We start from the raw sequence: 18013 nt of genomic DNA on the forward strand, positions 1-18013 counted from the left end.
ATTGAGGGCAAAGATTATGTCTTGTATTTCTTTCATATCCTTCACCCATTAGGCCCTGCATAAATACACATTATTTCTCTACTAAATAATTCATCTCAGGGCTCTTGGAAATAATGAGCTCCCCCAGTACTAAAAAAGATACATTTCTATTTTCAAAGATTTCCTGGCAACTCTTTAGGGGTATATCTATTCTACAGTCAAAAGTACATCTGTAGACAATTTTAGTTCAAGTGTACATATAACCAAACAGAATCAAATTCATGCATTTATAATGACTTATCATGATATTACTCAGCTTGGCAGTTTTGTTTTAATAGGCAAATATGTACTTTACAATCAATGATGATTATATTCCTAGATACACAGGAGGAAAAAGGAGCATAAGACATACTGTTATAGGAAACTGGGTACTTCGAATTGAAGTTAACTTTTCCAGGAAAATAGTTATAACTTTTTAAGGGTCCTCTTGGCTTTTAGAAGAATAAGTTTCTCAGGGCCCAGATTTGTTTAAAAGAGAAAAATTAATTTCCTGAATTTGAAGAACCTGCACTAATTCCACAGGCCAAATTCCTCTTCATCCTTTTTCTCTGTTATAATAGGGCAGAGGTGACTCATCTGGTGGTCGTGGCCCTCAATATCTGGGTGAAGCTGGGGGCTTACTATGGGCTGTGCTGACTTGCTGTCCTTCAGGCTCAGATTCTGAGGGATACACACCACTGCTACAACCACACATAGTCAATGGGAGACTTCATTCTCCAAGTCTCAAAAGGATGAGACTTTTTACCTCCAAGGAATTTTTGTTAGTGCAAGGAATCAAAAGTTAAGAGCCTCTTTAAAAAAAACAAAACAAAACAAAACAAAACAAAACAACAACAAAAAAACACCTTTGTAACTTTACTTTTTTATTCTTTCTAAAAGTCCAGATTTTAACTTCTGCTACTGTTGGGCTTATGGTTGGGTTCATAGACACAACCTTCCTTTTGGCATTTCTGTTGAATTCCAAGGAACTAAAATGTTTTGAAGGAGGATGGTAGGGAGGGGAGCAAAAGGATCCTATCTTATAAAGAGCTGGATTTATTTTCTCTTTGTTTTTTTTTAACTTCTCCTGTTGTGTGTCTCCTTGTACCATTGCTGTAGTACATTATGACCACAAATATTCCTCTCCCTGATGGAGTGCTGTGTAGCATGTTCCCAGAGAGACAAGTTGTTTGAAGTGAATACTTTCACTCCTTGAGCCATGCTAAGAACAGACTTTTATGCACTTATACCTGTGTGGCCACCCAGACCGTAAGCATCTTGGAACTGTGGGGCTCATAATTCAAGGAAACCACTTTTATGCACAAATGAGAAATACATCCCTGGTTCGTGCATCACTGAGGGCTGGGCCATGAGGAAATGGCAGCCACAGCTCACAGAAGGAACAAGAAAACCACAGCTTTGCCTGCAAAATTGGCTGCTTGAAGCAAAGTGTGCTAGCACTTTGGACAGGTTATATGCTCAAATTTGCTAAATCATTTATAAGAATCTCTTTTAAAAACAGAAATGTTTCCTTAAGCATCTGTGTTCTGAATTAGGCACATCTCTATTTAAACTTCTTTAGGCTTTACTATTATGGTGAAGTGCAGGTGCAAGTGTGGAAAAGCAAACATTTGAGAAAAGCTATGGTCTTTATAGAGCAGCAGGGCTCAGTTTTCAATCATCTGATGCTTTCCAACAGGTCAGCAAAGACCCTAAAGATTGTATTCTCTGTAGGATGATGAGATTGTGATATAGTCTATTATTTTGACTTGTTAAGACAAGTAATAGAAAACTATTTCACGAATTCTCTTTAGGCACAAGGGTATCATGGAAATCTTTTCTAACAGGCTATTATTTTGGAGTATGAGTGGGAGCTGGCTACAGCTGGCTGGGAAGAAGGTCTTGAAATCCAGCTAAAAACGAAGACTTAATTGATTCTCCAGGTCTGGGCAGGTAAAGAATCAAGTCCTTTTGTCTAGGCAAAAGGTGCAGGTAGATTACAATAAGTAGGAATAGAGGCATTAGAGTTGAGCACTGATCCTTGGGTACAAGTCAAGTTTTCTTTGCTTGCTTCTGTGCTTCCTGTTGGGTATGGCTAGACCTAGTTAATAGGTTCTGATTCCTGACTGAAAGAAGATGAGGTCTGTGGGTGATGACAATGATGATGATAGCAAGCATTTACCTCATGATTACTCTGCTTACTATTCTAGACATTTTATATAAGCCATTAATTCTCACAATAACTGCTAGCTCATAGATGCTAACATTATTTCCATCTTATAGATGTAGGAGATGAGATAAGAGTTTACATAACTTGCCTAAGCACAGTAAATGATGGAGCTAGGATTTGAACCCAGGCTGTCTGTCCCCAGAGTTTGAGTACATACTCATAATTCTGCTTCTTAGCTTATATTGTCCAACATAATAGAGCTTGCCAATTAAATGCTTTTTGTGAGTTAACTTGGAAGCATAATACTTTAAAATACCAATGTTCTTTCAGCAAATACCTCTGGCAGCTGGGGAAATATGAAAATAGCCTCTATGATTTGAAGTTTAAATTGGTCCCATTCTTATTTGCCTCAAGAATGTCCCTTAAACACTTCTTTTGCACTGTGGCATGATTAAGAGTGCCACGAGGTAGGAGATCTCTGAGAATCTCTTCAGGCATTTGATTCTAATGTAGTTGGCTCTGAAGAGCCAATGGTGAATGGCCAATAAAGTAACAGTTACCACTTACTAAGCACTGCCTACATTATAGGCACCATTCTGGCGTTTCATGTGCATCACCTCTCTTAATCTTTGATCAGACTTGACAAGGCAAGTATTCTAATCCAAATTTTACAGATGAGAAAACTGAGGCACCGAGAGACAAATAAATTGCTTGCTTAACATCCCAAAACAAGAAAATGGTAAACCTTGGATTTGAACTTGGGTCAAGGATGACTCTCAAGTTCTTGTTCTTAGCTACTGCAGTACTAGGGCTTTAGAAAGTAGTGACATTTGTATGGTTAAGAGTGTAAAAATTGCTATGTCAAGTTCCCAATCATAATCAAGGAATTTGTGATGTTTTTTTAGGGTCTCAACTTGGCTAGGCTGAACTACATTTCCAAGAATTAACTTTCTTGTATGTTTCTGGTCACAAAGGAACCACAAGGAAAATTCTTGGGAGATTTGGAGGATGGCCAAGAAGCAGCAGCCATCTTGTAACTCACGTACGCTGTTGCTCATCTGCTGAGTCACTTGATGATTGGTGTTGAACAGCAACGGGGCCTGGCCTGCAACTGCTCTACTTCCCCTGCTTCAGTTTCTCTGACTCCTGGGCCAAGAGTTTGTTTGATTAGCTCTCAGAAGTGTCCAGCTTCTGTCCATCACCAAGATCAGACGCAGGATTTATCTACCCTTGAGGGATTTCAGCATGTGCCTCTGGCTTCTAGCCTGTCCTTGATATCCTATACTTTATAGCCATCTTCTCTTCCTGACTGCCTGTCCTGTGGATGTCAAACTCCACATCACATGTGTAAACAACTGCCTTACAGACACTGTTTATTCAGCTCCTACAATTGTACAAGGTCAATCTCTTAGAACAAATTCCTGCTGGTTCTGCTTCTTAGGGTGAGTCCTGACTGATACAGTTCTCTGTAGGTCAGCTCTACAGCATGGTCCATGCCTTAGCATCAACACCATTATTTAGGATCTACATTCTAGAATGCTGTTTTATTTGATTCTTACCTATAAAGTAAACAAGATAGGAACTCTTGTCCCAATTTACAAAAGGGAAGCTAAGGTCCTATGAGGTTTGAAGACTTGCCCACAGATTGCACAGGATTAGAACCCAGACCATTGGACTTTAGTTAAATGTCCTAGTCCTACTCTTAGCTTCAATGTTAGATTTTTTGGTGTTAGATCTTTTGTACAAGATCAGCCTTCTCCATGTATAGTTTGAGCTGAGATTTCTCAGTGGGAGTCAAATTAATGGAGCTTGATTTGGTCTTTCTTTCTTTCTTTCTTTCTTTCTTTCTTTCTTTCTTTCTTCTTTCTTTCTTTCTTTCTTTCTCTTTCTTTCTTTTGCTCTTTCTTTTTTTTTTCTTTTTATACCTGTTGTTAAGACTGTTTGTTTTCCCTCCTCCCCAAATTCACATTTCATACCTTAGTCCCCAACATGACAGTATTAGGAAGTGGGCTTTTTTTTTTTTTTTTAAAGATTTTATTTATTTATTCATGAGAGACACAGAGAGAGGGAGGCAGAGACATAGGCAGAGGAAGAAGCAGGCTCCATACAGGGAGCCTGACATGGAACTCCATCCGGGGTCTCCAGGATCAGGCCCTGTGAAGGCAGGTGCTAAACTGCTGAGCTACCCTGGCTGCCCGGAGGTGGGGCTTCTTGAGGTGGGACTTTTTGGAGGTGATTAGATTGAGAGGGAGGAGCTCTCATGAATGAGATTAGTGCCCTTATAAAAAAGACCAGAGAGAAGTCCCAGGAGTCTTTTGTTAAGTGAGGACACAGTGAAAAGACAGTTGTCTATAAACCAGTGTATGGGTCCTCACCAAACACCACATTTGATGGTGCCTTGATATTGTATTTCTCAGCTTCCAGAACACTGAGAAGTAAATTTCTGTTGTTTGTAAGTCACCGAGTCTATGGTATTCTATTATAGCAGCCTGAAGGGACTAAAGAAGTTGCTGAGGAATTTTTTCAAGGCTCACATGCACACTGTTCACATTTTCTTATCTTGCATAGTCAAAGATATTACTGTCTAAGGTGAAGGAGTCTAATACTGCTTTCTCCTGATCAAGCACCTTGTGAAGAAAGCAGAACAATTTGAGGAAATCAATAATATAAAGTCTTCTAGGAGCTTATAAAACAGATGTGATGTATTTATATAGGAATGACATGATCAGGACAAAATTCTAGAAGGCATTAACACACAAGAGATTATCTTGTCTATGGACAGAGAAAACTTTTTGTTTCCTTCATTAAAACTGAATCTTACATGGAACTTCTTTACCATGGTTCTTGGCATATATGAACCACACATAGTGCCCAGCCCACTAGAATGTAAACAACATGAAATTGGAGACTTTCTCTGTCTTGCTTATGATGGTCTCTAACCCCTGGCATGTAAACCAGTATTACTAGTGTAAACCAGTGCTTAGTACATAGCAAGCATTCAAAACACATTGACAAAATAAATGGCTTTTAAGTGAATTGATTGGAGAGAAATATAGGAGGATGAGTATTTCTCTCATAACAAGAGCAAATACTCAGATATGATTTTATGCTTATTTCTTGATTTTGGAAAGTTATAAACTTAATGACAGTGACAACCATGATGACAATGACAGCAAACACTTACATAGCAATTAGCTCATTTCATCTTTATGAAAAACATAAGTAATATTGTCACCTCAAATGCTAAAATTGTGGCACAGTTTAAGTAGCTTACTCAAGGTCACACAGCTGGTTAGTAGTAAAGTGAGGTCCAATTCTAGACTATGGTCTTCACCAGTATAGTATATTACTACTCTGTGATTATTGTTCATAATTGAATTGGATGATTAATCCAGTTTAAGCAATGGATATGTTGATACCCATTGCCAGTTTGTGGTTATTTCAGCCCAACTCTTGTTTTAGAACATATGTGCATAAGACGTGTCTACACATACATACACACAGGCATGTGAATATGCACACAGATGTTTACTCTTATGACAAATCTCTTTCCCAAACACTGCATAATAATCATGTAGGGATTAGCCATAAAAAAGTTGACGATCCTTAAGTGCAGAAGTTTTCCTCTCATGTGACCATACTACCATCTTTATATTGACTAGCATTCTCCACTGTTTTTTGGAATAAAGTGCGAAATGTGAACTAGAAGAGAGTGGGTGGGGCCACCTTGAAGTTTCCTAACCACAGGGTAGAAAGGAAGAGAAGGAAAGGAGGGGTATTTGGAATAGCTTCCAAGCTGAACCGATGCAATAGACATTAAATGGTAACAGTCCTCCTTAAAGGAGGGAGGGAATCTTTTTTTTTTTAAAGATAGATTTATTTATTTATTTATTTATTTATTTATTTATTTATTTATTTATGACAGGCAGAGAGAGAGAGAGACAGAGAGACAGAGACACAGGAGGAGGGAGAAGCAGGCTCCATGCCCGGAGCCCGATGCGGGACTCAATCCCGGGACTCCAGGATCATGCCCAGGCCAAAGGCAGGCACTAAACTGCTGAGCTACCCAGGGATCCCCAGAGGGAGGGAATCTTTAAGACACAGGGGTCAGGACCACTCTGGGTGTGATGCATGTAAGCAAAGTCTTCAGGAAAAGCAACTCTCCTCAGTTATCTGTCACACTGAAATGAACTGAAGAACATAGTAAAGCAGTAATTTTGAAAATTTGGGAGCTGGCTAGTTTCTTTATCTCATTGGTTCCAATCCCCCCACTCCCACTGCCTTTCTCCACTGTTTGTCTCAACTACTCTGCTTTCTTGCTCAGCTGTCTCTAGTGATTCAGGTTATGCCACATTACCTTGGTCATCACATACACTGACCATGAGGTAGAGCTCAGCTCATTGAGTCTAGCGGTTCTCATTTGCTAGAAATAACAGGGATTTCTAGTGCTGTTATAAAGCTTATCTGCTCATGTTATTTCTCAGTATCAAATCACAGTAGAAAAACAGAATTCCCCCTGCTTAACACAGGTAGGATTACACTTGGGAGTGTTGATGACTTAAGCAAAGATTTTCCACCTACAGCCAAGTGATTGATGGCTTATCCATCTGCATATAAAACCATTGTTTAAGTCTTGGTTCTATTTAAAAAAAAAAAAAGGAAAGAAGGAAATAATAGGCCCAAAATGGAGTCACTCGTGCTTAGCCCATGTCACCAAACCGAGACTTAATACTTAAACTAATTGCAGTTTCAGCTTTTCCCAGGAATGTAATCTTAACTAGTCAGTCTGGAATTTCCTGGTCAGCAATAGTGAGGTAATCCACCTGATAGACCCCTGCCATCACCTAACGGAAGGTGATTTTGCCTGAAACAATCCACTCTTTGCTAGTAACTTCCTTGTTCCTGCCCTCTTCTGCCTATAAAAGTCTTCCATTTTGTACAGCTCCACGGAGTTCTTTTCTATTTGCTTAGATGGGAAGCTGCCCAACTCACGAATCAGCCAATTAAATCTTTAAATTTACTCAGTAGAATTTTGTTTAACAGTTTGAATGGGTCACATCACCTGCAGTTTCCAAACAACTGCATATTCCCAAAGTAAAATACAAAACAATGAGAACGAAGATTTGCAAGTTAGCTTCTTATTTTTCCCAAATTCGACAAACCTGGAGGAGCCTGTCATTTGTTATGTTAATTGCTCTGTGGCTAGATTTAGTCCGTGGTTTGTTCCCAAGTTGTCTTCTCACAGCTAGAAGAGAAAGTCATCCCAACAGGTGTCATAAACACAATTTAATTACTATTTAGATCTTATTATATGACTAGACACAATGGGTTTTTTACTTTCCCTAGAAAACTGTGAGAGTGTTTTGGAGGGGAATAAAATGAAAATTTTGCATGTTTTTCTGTTTCTGTTGTTGATGTTAAACTCTCCAACAATTTTCTCCCTATTTGGGTATCAGAAATTGCTTTCTATTCAACTTCTGTTCCCAATTTTAAAAATACTATGTGTATACTCCTCAAGGTATTATATATATATATATGTAAGATATATATATCTTCCTCCAGATATATATATACACACACAGGCACAGTATTAAGCCACTTCTATTTTGAACAGCATTCAGATTGGTGGGATGTCTAAACATCTAAAGAATAGCCAACATGCTATTTGAATTATGCTACTCCTTGAGCCTTCATTAGTTCTCACTGTTCTAGATTCCTAATTAGACCTCCTGGTTTCACCCTTGACTCTTAACTGCTGTTTTCTACACAATAGTCAGCATAATTTTAAATAGTAAATCAGACCATATCACTTCCCTGCTTATAGTTTTCTGGTAGCTTTCCCTTGCAACGGGAGGAGAATCCAAATGTCTTCCCATGGTCTGCATAGTCCTACATCATCTGGATCCTGCTTTTCTCTTTGAGCTGATCTCAAAAGGACACCTGGACTTCACTCTATTTCAGGATATAGATATCTGCCTTAGGAATCCTTCTACTTCCCCTTTCCCCTGCCTAAACCTTTCTTCCTCCAGATCTTAACATGACAGTTCTTTTTTTGAAATTCATTCAGGTCTTAACCTCAAATGACATTTCCAACAGAGGACCTCCCTACTCACCCTGGCTAAAGGGAGCTGGAGGGGCATGCTTCTCTATTACTCTACTTTTATATTCCTTACAGAATTTGTCACTGCCAAAAGTTATCTTACATATTACTTGTAAAGATGTCTATTCTGTGGTACCCCATAAGATTTCAAGTGCCATGAAGGCAGTGCCCTTATCTGCTTTTCCGTTACTTTACTATGGTGTTTAAAATCATACGGGCATATTTTAGGGCTCAAAGAATTATTTGATGAATGGATGAACCAATAAATAATATTGGCAGCTAAATATAATATAAATAATATTGGCAGTTAAATATAAACTAAATAAATACAAATATAAATAAATAATATTGGCAGTTAAATATAAACTTTAAAGGCAGTTTTGTGTAAATTTGTGGATTTGGTGCCAGCTTCTTTACTTGAAAAACTTTAATCATAATTACCAGTGCTGATTGGTAATTAGGGAATATTTTAGTTGGAAATACTGTACAATCATTTTTCCAAGGAGGCATTCCCTTAGCAACATCCCTGTCAAGGGTCTTCTAGTTTCTATTAAAATATTTCCAGTGTTGAAAAGCTCACTCCTTATTTATGCAGCATGTTCAGATGTTAGACAACTCATTTTTTCTCTTAAAATAAACTAAATTCTTCTTCCCATTATGCTGAATCTTAGCCCTAATTCTGTCTTGAGGGGTTACATAAGATGTCTTTTTTCTCTTCCACACAGAATCACTATCTCATGTAGTCTTTTCTCAGCTAAGCTTTTTTTATAACCCAACAATTTCTTATATGATACTTTTAACAGGACCTTCATTTTTATAATATTTTTCAAAAAATGTTTGCTTCCTTCTCCTTTATCCTGAATCCATCCTTCATTGTTAACATTCTTGTTAAATTCTGCCACCCAAAGTGGAGTATATAAAGCCATTTGAGTATGGAAAAAAAATCAGGGATCAAAAAAATCATGAAGAGGTTGAGCACCATGAGAGTTCCCTAGTGAAGAAAAGTCATTTTTACCAAAAGACTTCTTTTTTCATTTTATCCTTTTTTTAAACCATATTGGTGTTTCCTTAATTATAGACTTGAGGGAAAGGAATCATGAGAGGTCATTAGATCTCTCCCTTTATACCACCATGCAGATGGATGGACTTTGCAGGGATAACTCTTTCCCCCTTGACCCTCAGTAAGGACAGCATTCTTTCTGGGAGAAAAGGAGCTCTTGACTCCTTGACTTTAAGGTCCTGTTCCATCTTCAGTCCAAAATCTCAATGAATATAGATTATTTTTCCAACACTTAGTATTGCCTAAAGGTAATATTCCTTTATTTCTTTCTTACCCTCTCTCAACTTCAATAACAGCCACAGTACAAAAGCTAGATTCATAGTAGAAACTAAGTGGTGACTCTCTTTCAAACAGAAAAGTGATCAAATGGATAATCTCTCCTCTTTCAACTTCTCTAGAAATACATTGGTCTGTATACTTTGAATGGCATGTGAATTGCATGGCCATGTTGAAGTGGCTTGAATGAATTCCAAGAAACCACTGAAGTCAAAGTAAAAATAAACAAACAAATAAAAGACACTTAAAAATTTTTTAAAAGTGGGCCAAGAAATGTTTATTTTTTTCTGTTCCAGATGACTAACTTTCTTAAAATCTATTTCTGAATAATCATGTACTTTTCTGAAAATCAAAATCCATTCGATTCTATTGTCTTGAGTGGTAGTGATTATTTTCATGAGAAAAAAGAAAACTTCGATTGACAAGTGGTTCTCTATAAACACTGTTGTCCCAATCATGAGGTAATTGATCTTATTCAAGCCTCATGGCTTGGGGACCCCTCTGCTATAAAACTATGGGCAGAGAAAGAGAAGATGGCTTCACAAGCCTAAAAGGGACATCATACTTTTAGACCTATTTTCAGTCATTGAAGTATTCACTGCCAGCATCTTGCTCAAGGCCCAGAGTTGGATGACACTTCCTACGTCCATACCCACCTCTTGGCTGGCTTCTTGGACTTGGACAAGTGACTTCTTTTCCTCTCCAAATCCACCCTTAATCTCTATTTCAACCACATAAAATTTTACAGCAATAGCGATGGCAGATAGAAGCTATGAAATTTACCCTAGTGATGTCTGTGGGCACCTCATTTAACTAGTTTTATGAATAGACCACCTCCAGCTCTCCTAGCCCTTCCTTAAAGATCTGATGGTCAGCTGATGTGGAACCCAGACATCACTAAGCTGGAAATTCCAATTGAATTCAGTTTAAGATTTTTTACCTTCCAGGTGATTCATTTGTGCACATTTGAAGGAAAAGAAAGATTTCAATATCAGGCTTATTATTGATTCTGGATATTTGTGGTTAAGGGTAACAGAAGGGATAGTTTAAATATTTTTAGTTTTCTCTAATGGTCATGGTGGCTTTATGTGAACAAGCGCCATGATCTTTGCTAATGAATTGTCTTTGATGAAATGAAGGAAAAAGGAGAAGGGTGTATGGAAGAGGATAAATGAAATAACAATGATGTTGTAGAGGCTGGAGTGAGAATTCAAGGACATGAGCTAGGAGGATTGGTAGAGTCCAAGGAAATTATTGTAGCATCTGTTTAATAGTACTCCTGGGAGAAGATGCACCAGTTTGCGAAGAGAAGCCAGAGCAGATTTATTTCGTAATGTGTGGCCCATCTTCCACAACAGAGAAAATTAGATCTAAATCCATTAAGTAGAGCTGGAAAATATAGGTTAGAGATCTTTTCTTTGTTACTGGAGTGTCACCATTCTGTGTAAAAACCAAAAGTCCTAAAGACAGTGCAAGAAATCAAAGATACACAAATCTCAAAAATTATACCTCTGAGATAGATGATGATATTTTACAGGAGAGTGTTCTATTGTTATTACTCATGTAGATATTTAACTTAAATGTTCTTGAAGAATCTCTGTAGAATGAGAATAACATTAATAAACAAATGCAAAAATTGTATGGTAATTGGTGTTTTGTGATCAAGATCCTTAAATTGCAGTCTTTATCATAAAATCAGAGCTAGTGTAAACAGAGTCTCTTGTGAGGTAGCCAATGTTTTGTACCCATTTTGGAGGTAGTGCACTAAAAGGAACTTAGAGTGAATTATACCTAAAGACAAATTTTGGTTATCTTCATTGGATAATTTCTTCTTCTAGGATAAATCAAGACCACCAATAATTTGCAAGACAGTGTGTAGGGATGAAAAGATGAAAAGCAGAAGACCTGGTAGCTGTAATTTCCTCTGAATGCAGACAGCTAAAATTACAGAATATAGCACTTGTTCTACTGGATTTGCTCTATTTATTTCTTGTTTAGGAATTCAGACAGGACTATCACTGTTTTTTTTTTTTTTTTTCCATTAGGGTTTGATCTCTTCTTTGTCTTTACCTGGGGTCTCTGTTCATCTATAGTTGAAGTTGGTTTGGGTTCAAATCCCAGTATTGTGCAGCATTAAAAATGTCATTACCTTAGCCCACTTAGCCTAGAAAACAAAGCCTGAGGCAAAGTTGTTGATGTTGTCACTTTGGTGGGAAGCATCATCTGAGAGAAACACAGTGGTAGAAAAAGGGAGGGAGGCAGCCCAGGACGAAGAACAAATGCAAAGGAGTACATTCTCAAAGTGGCCAGAATTTGTAACTAGAATTGGTGATTGCTCAATCTTTCAGGACAGCTTCAGAGAGTCTGCGTGAGTCATTATATCTCAGAACAGTTCACCTGTGTGAAGAAAAAGAAGGAATTATCCATCATTTTTCATTTCCCTTTGGTCATACTTTGACCCATGATCCCTCTGCACTTTTGGGTTGTACCAGCTGGTACTCCTAACAGCCGCTGTGACAGTAAAGGTCCAAGATGGCAGCTGCCTCTTCCATGTGAGTCACAGTCCAGAGAGCACACTGTAGGTAGCAGCAAGCCAGGGGCCTTCTGGCTAGCCTTTCTCTACACTACATTAAGGGGTGAACTAGTGCCTATACATGAACACCAAAAGGGGCATATGGTGCCTCACACCACAGTGAATAAAACATAGTCTTTGGCAAGAGGCAGAAGGTTCCAGGAGTGAGGTGAAAGAAAAGATGGCTTTCAGTTCTGCCCACAGTAGCATCAGATTCCAGGAACAGCTGTAGCGGCAGTTTCAGCTGGCTTAGCACACAGACCACCATGAAGACAAAGATGAACTTTCCTCTCAGACTGTGCTTGGTCCTAGGAAAGCTTTCTGAAGGGTCATGAGCAATAGGAAATAATTTCTGAGTGAATGTTGGGTGAGGAAGTATATAACCTGGGTCTAGGACATTATCCATCTTTTCTAAACCTTGGTTTCTTTATGGGTAAAGAGTAGTAGCTACTATTATTTCCTCTTTTCCCCCCTTTCCATGTTTCCTTCCATAGCATCCTCTCCCCCTAGTCACATGCCCTGCTCAAATCTAAGTCTGATCGCTTGTGGTCTCTTGCCTTTAGAATCCTTTGCCAGGCTTTCTAAATGGCCTCACTACTAGTTTTCAATGATCCTAACAACCCATTTTCTTGTATGATGCCTTCTCTGACTGATAGGAGCGCCTCTTGTATATTTCTCAACTTCCAAGCAAAATACATGAGTGTGTTATTTAGGCTTTTTATTTTTTTTATTTTATTTTTTATTTTTTTTTTATTTAGGCTTTCCTAATGCTTTGTTTGTGGCCTTAACAATGACTGTATTTGGAGCCTCTCTAAAAATATTGTGGGTATTGATATTTCCCATATTATTCTATGAACACCAGAGACTGTTTAATGTATCTTTTATAAGTAGCAGCAGAGTTCTCTTCTTAGGAGCAAACTTATTGTAGCTTTTGGCTGTTTACAATGAGAAGGTAGGAATGTTCTTTGCTGCAACTGTTTTTTTTTTTTAATAATTTCACTAATACTCGTGAACATCCCCTTATTTCACTCTGACCCTCTCACCTGAAGAGGGTAATCTTTTTGTGTATTTCCATGGCATGAGATTCCCTAATAAGGTAACAAGCTGCCTTGCAAGAGAACAATGGATGATATGCCCGAACACCACCCCTAACTCCACTGGGATTGGAGTTCGACGGGTCAGGATTGCAGTTTGAGTTCCAGGGACCAGAGCTGGGCAGGGGAAAGAAGAAGTTACCATCTGTGTGTCCAAGAGTGGAACAAGTCAATGGATGATTCTGATTCACTGTCCTTAGGGAGCATGGAGGATTAACACTAGCACACACAAGTGCTGCCATTAAATACAAGGAGCTGCTTTCAGGTTGGCCGATGGGAGGCAAAGTCAAGAGTTAGTTGCTGGGTGGAACCAGAATGATGCAAGATCAGGAGCAATAGAGGAAAGTTTTGGATGGTTGCAAGACAGAAGCTGGAGCACAGCAGCCTGCCTTTCATGGCATTGGCTGGACAGAAATCAGCATGTGAGAATGCTGAAATAGATGAAAAGTACAGCATCAGGGTAGGGCTGATGCTGGGAGTGCCTGTGTGGCAAGGGACATCTTAACAAGGGGCATATCTGCCCTCATATATCTAGTTGCACATAGGCACTGAGCTGTACATTCATGGAAGATTAATATATGTGTAAATAATTCAAATTTGGCCAAGGAAATGATGTAGCAGCAGGTAGAATTTGCCTACTTGCATTGACTTTCCCCTGGCTGGGTGATGAACATATTTCATAATTGGTAAATGCAGAGTGGCATTTGCCACCCCTCCCACACGTACGCCTTGGCTTGTTCTTGTCATAGGTTAAAAAGCCAAAGACCCCTTGTTTCACACTGTTTCAGTGTTTCATGTTCCTTTATGTAGGAAACCTCCCTTTCTTGTTTTTAGTATGGAGACTTCTTAGCTCACAGCCTGAGCAGGGAAGTAATATTTGGTTAATGTCAAATTTACTCTGAACTTCGCTGGCCTCAAAGTTCATGTCTTGGAAACTGTAGCTCTTCCCATGGTTTGGATATTTTACATCTACACATTACATTCAGAAAGCCAGAGTTTAGACTAATGGAAAAAAATAGCTAAATTGATGACTAATTTTACATCAGAAGCTTTTCAACCAGAGAAATAGTGTGCTACAGAGTAAGCAGAGCCACCCCACCCCTGGCCCCCTGCCTTCTGCTTGAAGTGAGATTTTCAAGTGTCTCTTTGAGAGAGGGTGGAGGAACTACAGAGTGGAGGCACAGCTGCACAGACCCACACAGCAGATGGTCCAACTGAAACACAGGCGGCCTGAAGTTACTCTCCACTGGGTACTACTGACCAAGCTATTGAGTCATGCAGCCACTTGTTATGCTGAAGAGGATTGTTTAGGAAGAAAAAGGGGGTGGTTTTCTTTGCTTAATATATCCCTATTGAAGGTCATGACCCATCTTTCTTATTGCCCACTTTTATTTATACACCATAAGGAATAATTTTCAGCTCACCTTCCCCACTCCACTCCTTTGCCAGAACATATAGAAATGTTCATGTTTAAAATGAAAAGCTCTTGTTTTCTTGGCTGAATATCAAGATTTTTCCAGATTGTCAACTCCTTAAGAGGGGAGAAGCATAAAATCCAGCTGTAGAAACCCAAAAGTGACCTAACATAATCCAGGTGTTTCTAGTTTTCTTAGGAAAGAAGGTGAATGTATATACAATGCCTGACTGACCGTACCTAGAGGATACTGCCCGGTAACAACTAGGTTGTTCTGACAGGGGGTTGTGAGCGAGTCCATAGGGTGTGACAATGATATCTGATTTATCAAGACCGGTTTTGTAGTGGTGTTCTGAAAGCTTGTGACCTTGTATATATATCTTCCTCCTTATGATGTAATGCTCATAAAAATGAATTTGAAAGCTGTAAAGTTGTAAAGACAACATGGTCATATAGAAAATGCAAGGAGTGGGAAAAAATGAGTTTTAGCTTCAGTTCTGCCACTTGTCAGCCATATGTCCACGGACAAGTCTTTAATTTCTCTGATCATCATTTTAAAATCCATAAACAAATAAAATAATATTTTCCTTTACTGCTCTACTATAAAATGAAAGTGTTGTGTTGGGACTGATTTATACGAATAACTTTGACAAAGCTATGAATTAATGTGCATTTAGTAGTCTGCAGGCTTATCTGTTTAGTCTGTAGAAACATTCTGACCCACCATTCACTGACCAGATATAGTCTACGATATTTTTCGATTATATTTTTTATTGGTTAAAATGGAATAAGTTGGGCAGAATGAACTAATTCTCCAGAACAAATACCAAGCCACCTGCCAAAATCTTCCTCAATGCCACCTACTTCACAAAGCACTCTGAAGGTGTGTTAACCTGGAAGGACTCCCTCTTAACAACTGTTCCTTCCCAGCATGGGCTATCTCTATGGCAGCTCTTCTGCAATACTGATAGTGGCTAATGATCAACCAGGAAAGTGTCTTCCTCCCAGGATAGGAAACTAGACTTAGTCAGCTTTATATGTATCCACCTTACCATCTGCCATGTGTGTAGGTACACAATGAATACTTTCTGACTTAAATTACTACATTTCTTCAGTAGAATTTGCATGAAATGGCAGCTGCTGAGAAGCCTCCATCTGATATTGGTGGAGGATAGTGTAGGTGAAAAAAATCAGAATAAGAGTCAGGGAACTGGATTGTAGTTCCAGCTTTGCCACTGCATTGTAGTATGTGGCTTTGGATGAGACACCAAACTCTCAACCTTTGTTCCCTTCTCTTTATAATGAGAGAATGGGATGAGTTGGCGTTTAAGCTCTTCACATGTCTACATTTCCTGTTCATGCTACCTTCATCTTTAAGCAAATCAGGAGAGGCTTTAAAATGAAATTATCCAATAGGGTGATTCGAAGGCAATAGGAATCTATTTTATTTTGAGTGGTAAGGATTATTTTATATAAATATGAGATTCAGTGTAAGGAGTTGATATCAAGTCTATCTGTGGACAGTTTATTTTTTAAAATTTTATTTATTCATTCATGAGAGACAGAGAGAGAGAGAGACAGGCAGAAACACAGGCAGAGGGAGAAGCAGGCTCCATGCAGGGAGCCTGACGTGGGACTCGATCCCCGGTCTCCAGGACCAGGTCCTGGGCTGAAGGCGGCGCTAAAACACTGAGCCACCCAGGCTGCCCCTGTGGACAGTTTAATATTAAAAAACTATCATCAGAGGAGTAACCCAAGATTACTACATTTGGACTATTATACATATTGTGAAACACGTCGTACATATTAAAGATAAACATAGATTATAATTTTAATAAAGTCCATGAATGTTGGCAGTATTTATTATTTAAAAAATTTGATCACCCTTTTTTTCTCCATTTTTTCATATTAGAATAACTTGGAGTTACCCTGAAACTTGAAGTATCCTTTACAATAGCATTCTGTGAGATGTATCTTTAGTAGTGGAGAAACATAGAACTCTTTTGCATGTTTTGGGTTAATTTCAATTCCAAACTGTAGAATATTTTCTTGTGGAGTCAAATCAAAGTTGGTGGGTTCTTAATTGTAGTCTTTGAGCAGCATGCTCTATACCATATTATTTTATTGCTAGGTCCTTTGTAATTTATTGAGACCACTGTAATATGATTTTATTGGATTATATATATTTATATATATGAATATATGAATATTTCACTTCTCTCTGTATCAGTTGTATTGAATCTACAGTATAAATTTGGCAATATAGTCAACTTTGTAGAACTTTTATCAAGTTTGACTTTCTTTCAATCTATCTTCTTGAGGACCAAGAAAGAAACTCAATAAATATCAAGCTTTTTTTTTTTCTTCTTCTTCTTCTTTTAAATGCAGTGGAATCTTCACTAGATGAAGTCAACCTTTAAATGAGTGAACTATTTCCATTGTTCAGTTGTCCAAGTAAATTTAAAGCAGAAGGTGTTTTTGACAGCTTTGTTAATGCAGCTTTTTTTTCTCTCTGGTAATTCAAGCATTATTGACATCTCGTGTTGAACTTTAATTATGTGCTTGAGACTTGAAAAGGAAGCTTGATGAGGCATGTACTGCAGCATAACCTCTCAATTATTCACACATTTATATGACTATACTCACCAAGGCCTCTCATTGTAAATATTATGAGCGCTTTTATAAGACATTGATATGAGCTAATAGATAGTGAATTACAACTCAAATGGTGAAACTACAAATAGTAATCAGAATATGGTCAGGGTCATCAATCATAATTAAAACCATCATTGTTCATTTCTAAAATCTCTGATGCTGTATCAAGTCACATTTGAGTCTTAACTGAGTCATTTCCAATACTTAAACTCAAAAAGTTGGGTGTGTTTGACAATGACTGTAGACCTTAAACATAACACTCACTGGCTTAGCTGAGGACAAGGAAGATGGCCATTTTTGTGTCTTGCTCTTTTAGATTCAAGTAACTTAGCAGATCTCTATCATTCAGCATGATCTAACAGCTGTATTAAATAAAGTGTCTAAATTTGGATTCAGTTAGTAAAATAATATCTAATAAGATGGGAGGGAAAACCTACAAAACATGTTATTAGTGATTCTTACCTCAATCTGTCCCTTTCTCCTTTCCTGCTTACATCAATTAATTAATTTAATCATTCGAGAAATACTAATTGAATCATTGTCTTGGGTCAAATATATACTAGGCACCAGGGGAACAATCCAGGTAGACTTTCTCACTGTCCTTCAAGTGCTTATATTCCAGAGCCATAAAGGAAGATTTGGAGTTTCTTGAAT

At 38.2% G+C, this 18013-nt stretch overlaps 1 long non-coding RNA gene across 2 annotated transcripts in view; it reads right to left on the reverse strand.

Moving 5' to 3' along the window:
- Positions 1-9875: 9875 nt before the first annotated feature.
- Positions 9876-18013, reverse strand: part of LOC144320090 (uncharacterized) — a 90876-nt gene continuing 82738 nt past the window's right edge. For both annotated transcript variants that reach the window (XR_013385674.1, XR_013385672.1), the window contains one exon: positions 9876-12021. This is a non-coding gene — a long non-coding RNA (uncharacterized LOC144320090). The remainder of the gene's footprint in view (positions 12022-18013) is intronic.

The sequence above is a fragment of the Canis aureus genome, chromosome 9 (assembly GCF_053574225.1).
Source record: "Canis aureus isolate CA01 chromosome 9, VMU_Caureus_v.1.0, whole genome shotgun sequence".
NCBI classification, from domain to species: Eukaryota; Metazoa; Chordata; class Mammalia; order Carnivora; family Canidae; genus Canis; species Canis aureus.